Source organism: Tinamus guttatus, unplaced genomic scaffold, assembly GCF_059628265.1.
Source record: "Tinamus guttatus ecotype Peru unplaced genomic scaffold, ASM5962826v1 Tinamus_guttatus_pri_ptg000548l, whole genome shotgun sequence".
NCBI classification, from domain to species: domain Eukaryota; kingdom Metazoa; phylum Chordata; class Aves; order Tinamiformes; family Tinamidae; genus Tinamus; species Tinamus guttatus.
The window spans coordinates 174,750-181,471 of NW_028289082.1; the positions used below are offsets into that span (position 1 = coordinate 174,750).

The 6,722-nt window shown below is 44.3% G+C and overlaps 2 non-coding genes across 2 annotated transcripts; one reads left to right on the forward strand and one right to left on the reverse strand.

The window, feature by feature from the left end:
• Positions 1-1,960: 1,960 nt before the first annotated feature.
• Positions 1,961-2,032, reverse strand: TRNAW-CCA (transfer RNA tryptophan (anticodon CCA)). Its single transcript has one exon. It is a non-coding gene; the product is annotated as a tRNA-Trp (tRNA).
• Positions 2,033-2,225: 193 nt separating this feature from the next.
• On the forward strand, positions 2,226-2,298 carry TRNAR-ACG (transfer RNA arginine (anticodon ACG)). Its single transcript has one exon. It is a non-coding gene; the product is annotated as a tRNA-Arg (tRNA).
• Positions 2,299-6,722: the final 4,424 nt, after the last annotated feature.

The following is a 6,722-nucleotide window of genomic DNA, read 5'->3' on the forward strand; positions in this document are numbered from 1 at the left end:
GGGAAAACACCTAGCAGTGTAGCCTTCACAATTATCCCATGACCTCCCCCACATAAAATATCCTCTATCTGCTGCTTGCAGAGCTCCATTCCCCACCTGATGCTTCCATCTTCTTTACGTGTGGCCTTCCCTGGACTGCGCTCTCCTAGGACATTGCCCTTGGGAGATTTCTTTCACTAACTTCTCTGCTGCACAGGCACTACAATGGCATCAGCTTGGGCTGTGTAGTCCCACAAAGACGGTCCCCTGGTATCTTCCAGTGCCCCAACAACTACCTAACAGGGTCTTGCTTCCCACAGGACACCAGGGGACTCCCCAACACCATGTCTCTGCTGGTGACCCCCAAGAGCCTGTGGTTGAAGGCAGCCCCAGGGCCCTGGACACAGAGCAACCCCAGGGGCAGAAGTATTATCAAGATCAGCAGCAGAATGGTCCAGATTTGTTCCGAGCTGGACCTGGCCTTCCCCACCACATTTAAGGGAAGAGGACGGAGCATGCAGCGTTGCAAAAGTGAGGGCAATTTCCCAGTGCTGCAAGAACCGCTGCTGCTGGAGTAGAAGACACTGGAAAAGCATCATTCAATATTGTCCTCACAATTATCACTTGCTCTCCTGAAAATAAAACATTCTCCAGCTGCTCCCTGGAGTGGCCCTTTCCTCTTCTGATGCCTCCATCTTCTCTGGCTCCACATTACTTTTTTTCCTCTGCTCTACAAAAACCACTTTTAGAACAGGTCTCAAGCTTTTCCTCCAAGTGGGACGGGCACCGTGGGACATGGAAAAGGGCAATCCAATAGCAAGCCACAACTTGTGTCACCTTCCCTGTGACCTTTCCACTGCAGTTTAATGTTTTCATTTCTGACACATAAGGAGAAGGACCAAGTCAAGATTTCACATTCCTTGACCCCCAGTGGATAAAATGAGAGAAACCTGCTGCAGTAGTCATGATACCAACTTCAATATGGTCCTCTGAAGCGAAGCGTCACGCAGCAACAAACGCTTTAAAACTGTTCGTGTTTGTAGAGGACACAGGGCCAGCCTTCACACACACTTAGACTATATAAAGGCTTAGGGATCACAGGGACCTCAGGGGCAAGCATGGCAATAAGCCCTGCAAGATACAAAGGAACAACCATGTTGCCTTGGACCCTAAATCCTGTCAAGGCTCTGTAGAGAGAAGCCCTGCAGAGGATCTGGTGAGGAGGCACACGCTGCCAGAGTAGCTGGTAGCAGACCCAGCACGTGAAACTACACACTGAACCAATTCCCATCAGGGCCAGGCAGAAGGGATGGAGGGATTGAGGAAGGAGGGGAGGAGGCTGAAGCCAGCAGTTGCAAAGAGGAGCTTGGCAGATAGTCGAGTCTTTAGCACATATAGGGGTCATAGACCATAGTGGGCTATGAGAATTTTTGAAGAAATAGTGAGGATGTTCTAAACATCACAAATCCTGCTGTCTGTTGGAAAAACCATCACCACCTTCTCCGCAGTCATTACGCAGTTTGATCCCTCTAGGGCAGATGTGGCTGCTCAGGTCTGAGATATGGGAGCACCCCATACTTCTCCTGGATACCAAGTAAGGGAAAGGTGAATGGTGGTCTCTGCTGCTGCTGCAGGACAAAGTGAGCAAGCAGACAAGACAAGCGAGGAGAGCAGCAGGTTTTTTTGCAGGGACTTTCCACGTCCAGAGCACACACATAGGTGAGACTGTGTTGGAGCAGTGAGGAGGCAAGAGACTCTCTCAGTGATGGAGCCAGGAAGTCTATGACATGTTCCAGGAAGTAGTAGCTTCGTGAAGGGAAGAGATTGGATCTGGGTACAGGTAAGGAGGATGATGGTCCACCAGAGACTGATGCATGCTCACAGTCGTACCAGGGATGCCATGCTGGTCTTGCACATAACACAAGCTAGCTCAAAGGAAAAGCACAGGCAATGCGAAGGGAACCCAGCGCAGCCGCGAGCCTGACCCCGGTGTGATTCGAACACACAACCTTCTGATCTGGAGTCAGACGCGCTGCCCTTGCGCCACGAGGTCCAGGTGGTGGGATGCCACGCTCACGCACAGACCACGACCTGGGTGATGGAGAACTTCTTGCCATGGGCACCACCCCAAAGGTATCCAGACACCCCCAAGCTGGGCTGCCATAGGAAGCTGCTGGAGGGCAGGACCGGCATGAGGAAAGGGTCTGGTGCGTGCCCAGATGGAAAATCCAAATCCATGCAACGTAGGGCCAGTGGCGCAATGGATAACGCGCCTGACTACGGATCAGGAGACTGCAGGTTCGACTCCTGCCTGGCTCGACCTGCTCCTCCCTGAAGTCTGGATACAGTGAGGGCTGATGGGGCCCAAGCTGTTCAGGGGTCATTTTGGACATGCTGGAGCTTCAGCGCTGGCCTGTACCCCTGCTTATTGCCTCTTTTTGTCAAATGTTCTGCCAACAAGACCTTTAGCTGTCAGAAATCAGTTGTTTTCTCAGAAGCAGCTGTTGCTGCATCATTTTCATGGATCTGCTGTTTCATCTGAGCCTCCCTTAGGACCAGAGAGATGCAGAGTAGCAGGACATCCACCTTTCTAATTCCCATTTCCTTTCTCTTTCAGCGTGGGGTTTCCTATTCATCCCTTCTGTGGTTTTGCTCCACCTTCATCCTTTCATCCCTCATTGTCCCTTCTGTTTTACTTTCCACCTAGTATCTCAGATTCTGACATCTTTGCATACAGCCCCTGCTTACCCCAGAGATCATGTTAAAGACTTTAAAATTAGAGCTCTGACATTGTCACCTGGTATGTCTCTTTCCTTCTTAAGAAAATAGACTATTTAAGATAAACGTACAATGCTTTCAATGCATAATTTATTGTTCTTATCTTCTTATTGTTGCTGAAGGAGGGCAGAAAAATGAGACAACCATTAACAAATGTAAGTAAAAAATACAATGCACAAATAAGGAATGTTATCAGTGAGAGATAATAAATGTAAATGTTTTCTGCAGTGGATATAGCTATAGCTATGCTCAAGGCAGCTGGCCTGAACTGCAGAGGCAATGAGCAAGTCTGAAGGTGCAGAAAAGAGCCATGCACCTATCCTTCCTTCCCTCGGAGCCACCAGTTCCCACAAGAACGATTTTTCTGTCTCTTTTGCCAACATTTTCCTCTTCAGGCCTCCCACAAGAGGGAGCCATGAACTAGTTCATGGGCTCCAGAAGCTGTAAAGCTGCAGTGTCCTGATTGATGTGTCTGAAGCAGGTGGAATAGTCTATGTTTGGAAGATGGTTGTTTCTTAATCTACAGAATATAGACAAATCCCTCAGTGATTTTTTTTCTATTTTATTTTATTTTATTTTATTTTATTTTATTTTATTTTATTTTATTTTATTTTATTTTATTTTATTTTATTTTATTTTATTTTATATTTGCTGTGGAACAGATCTTGCTATTCTCCTTTCTGTGCTAATGGAGATTTCCTGTACACATCACCTAAATTATCAAAAGGCATAGCGTTAAAAATGTACTATCTCGGTACCAACCCTACCAGCTCGTATGCTGGATCATCTGCTTTGAAGAGAGCACAGAAAACACTGGATATTACTGGGTATTCCCAAGATTTGCCTGCACCCATGCTGCAACTTCTGGGAAAGAACTATGCAGGAAAATTCAGTTGTGAGGTTGGGAACTGAATACTCAAATAAACTGATTTCTGCTCAGGTTGTAAAAGGTCTGGTGGTAGATAAAAGTGTCACAGCCACCTCCTCAGCCTTAGTGGTACATGCACAAGATGAGAGGACTTCTCTTTCACTTTGTAGATTTTACCAGCAGCTTGGGATGTTTCTAAACTAATTAAAGATCTGAAAAATAATGGGAATTGGCTGCATTCCCCAACCATTGATCCAGATTTGCATTTTGGTGACGTACATCAGCAGAATTTGGCTGCAATCAGTGTGCAATGCTCCCTGAATTAGCCAAAAGCCTGACGTTATTTATAACAGTATAAAGGTTTGGAAAAGAATGTTGAGAAGGAAATAGCATGTTTCACGAGAGGTTTTAAATTTTCAGTATCTATCAAACTATGATATCACACAGATGTGGATGCGCTTGTTACTTGCTTGCAAATAATAATGAAGATGGCAAGGCCAAGTATCTAGCAAGAACATGAAGTATCATCATGACCTTACTCCACATACATGTTGTGACACAATCTAATCTATTGTGATGTAAACTATACGGTTATGTTATATATTTCCATAGCACACCTGCATCATTTCAAGACACTCCATGACTCTACTATTGTACCAACGGGTACATAGACATGTATGGAAACACCTACTTTAAAACTCTAAGCTGGATCACACCCTCAGGTAGGCTTAGTGTAAACATACTGTTTTTTTAGAATTCCTAAGGAATCCAAGATACCTGCACGGGACACATGGTCTACAGGATACTCACACCCTTCTGGAGTAACAAACAGAGGCCAGGCAGAATGAATGAATGAATGAATCAATCAATGAATCAATCAATCAATAAATGTCTGTGTTTAGGCAATTGGTTTTCTCCCCTAATGTCATGTATTTGGAAATAGAGCAAGTACCAGACCAGGACAGATGAAGAGGGGTGCTCTTAGCAAAGTGTTCAGCACAGAGGGCAGATATTCAGCAGCAGAAGCTGTGTGTGACAGGATTTGGGGCTGGAATTCCAGAAAACTGTTGGAGAAACTGATGGGACAAAGTCCAGAAGGGAACAGTGGGATCGAGTAGCCAAAGATAATACGAACTGTGGAGAAAGACAGAACTGTTTGTTATAGCACTTTCAAGTATATAAAATATTGCTGAAAAAATGGCTTCTCTATGTCTACTGTGAGTTAGGTGGGGGAAAAACAAGCTAAAAATGCACAAAAATAATGCACATGAGGTGAAGACTATTAAACAGGGCTTTTTTTTTTTTTTTTTTTTTTTTTTTGCTGTGGAGAGCAGTGACATCTTCACGACTAGAGGCGTTTAAAGCATTCTGTGGAGCAAACACCTTGCAGGAGTATTGCAGGTTCAGCCCCTCATTTCTCTGTGATAGATTACATCTATCTAACTGGGAATGGTTTCATCCTGCATCTCTTAGAGGTCAACAGTACAAATCTCTTCATATGAATCGCTCCTCTGTATTCTCTTTATAGTCAATGGTGAGCCTGCCAGAATATCTTGTCCTGGAAGTGACACTATGTGGCTGGCTCAGATATAGCCTCTAGGCTATATACATCTTTGGTGGAGTGAGGGAATCCTGCACACAATCGCACACATCTAAAGTGAAATGTATTCCACCAGAAGCCACAAAAGATGCCAATCCTATTACCCTAATAATGTGGATGACTAAAACAGTGATTAAAATAACCCTGCTCAAATTTCTGCATCTGTTTGCAGCTTCATACCTTGCCTGAAAATTCATCAAAGGATCTCCACCTGTCCTATATGCTGGTAAACTGGATGAACAAGAAACAGTATTTTCCCTTGAACACTGCAGCACCGGGCATCAAGAGTTATTGAACATACAGAGGGTAAGTGACTTTCCTCAGCCTCGGGAGAGGTGGTCAGACCTCTCTGGATAAATGTGAAGGCTCTGACCTTCTTAGCAACCAAGATCTCTGTTGCTCAGATTTAGTGCTCTGGGAGATTAGACCTTTTCTGAAACAAATATGTCCACAAATGCAAAGTTATTTTCTGGTCTGGGATAAAATTTCTGATCATAATTTGTGGGGGATTATGATCTTGGGAAAAATTAGCGTCCTGACACTGAGGACATCTATGTGCAATGGCTGGAAAAGTTAGAGAAGGATTTTGAATATCTCGGGAAAGTGTGGTTGCTCCACCAGGCTGTCAGCACATTTCAGGTGCCACTTTTCTGCCTCATTTCCCATAAAAAAGGTATACACTTCCAGCCCATCCTTAAACAGAACAGGACTGTATTCTGCAATCTTAAAAATAAGTTAGCAGTATTATAAAGCTGTTTCCTGCTCCAATCTAACACAGTGTACGGTTGGATCCTGTCTGAGCTGAAACATTCCCCTTGGTTTCAGCAAGAATTTGAGCCAGCTTAAGTTTTGTTGTCAACATCTTTGTTACATCCTTTTCCCTGGAATGCCTGAAAATGGACATAAACAGTGTTCCTGCCACGTGGCCACCCTGGAGACTCAATGGCGCCTGCAAATTTGAAATGAGAAGCGAACAGAGAAACCAGACAGGCAGAGAACAATGCACACGCACCGAGGGGAAGGTTTGTATTGTTGATATCAAGGCCACTGGGTCAGAACAACATCAATAAATATTATGTACAGACTGGAGGGCAAATAAATGACATTGGTGTTTTCTGCTGCAAAGAAGAAACTATACTGTTAGCTGCCATTTCTATATGGCTGCTGGTAATACAATTCAGCTCCATATGGATGGATCCTTTTGAAAACTAGGTATGTCATGAATCTCCCTTATCCTCTGCTCTTTTTACAGCTGTGAAACTAGAGGTACTGGTTGATAAGTCTACAAATCCTGATTATTTTTACCTAGTAAAATTTTTATCTCCCTGAACCCCATCACATAATCTGAAACTGCCATCTATCAGCAAACTGTCCTTTCACAACTGCATTTTGGTCTCTATTTCAGTTTTACTAACTGCCTGAAATGAGGGCAGATGTACTACATGGCAAGCTTCCCTGAAAAACAGGGCTCTTGAAATTGACCTGTCAGCATATATT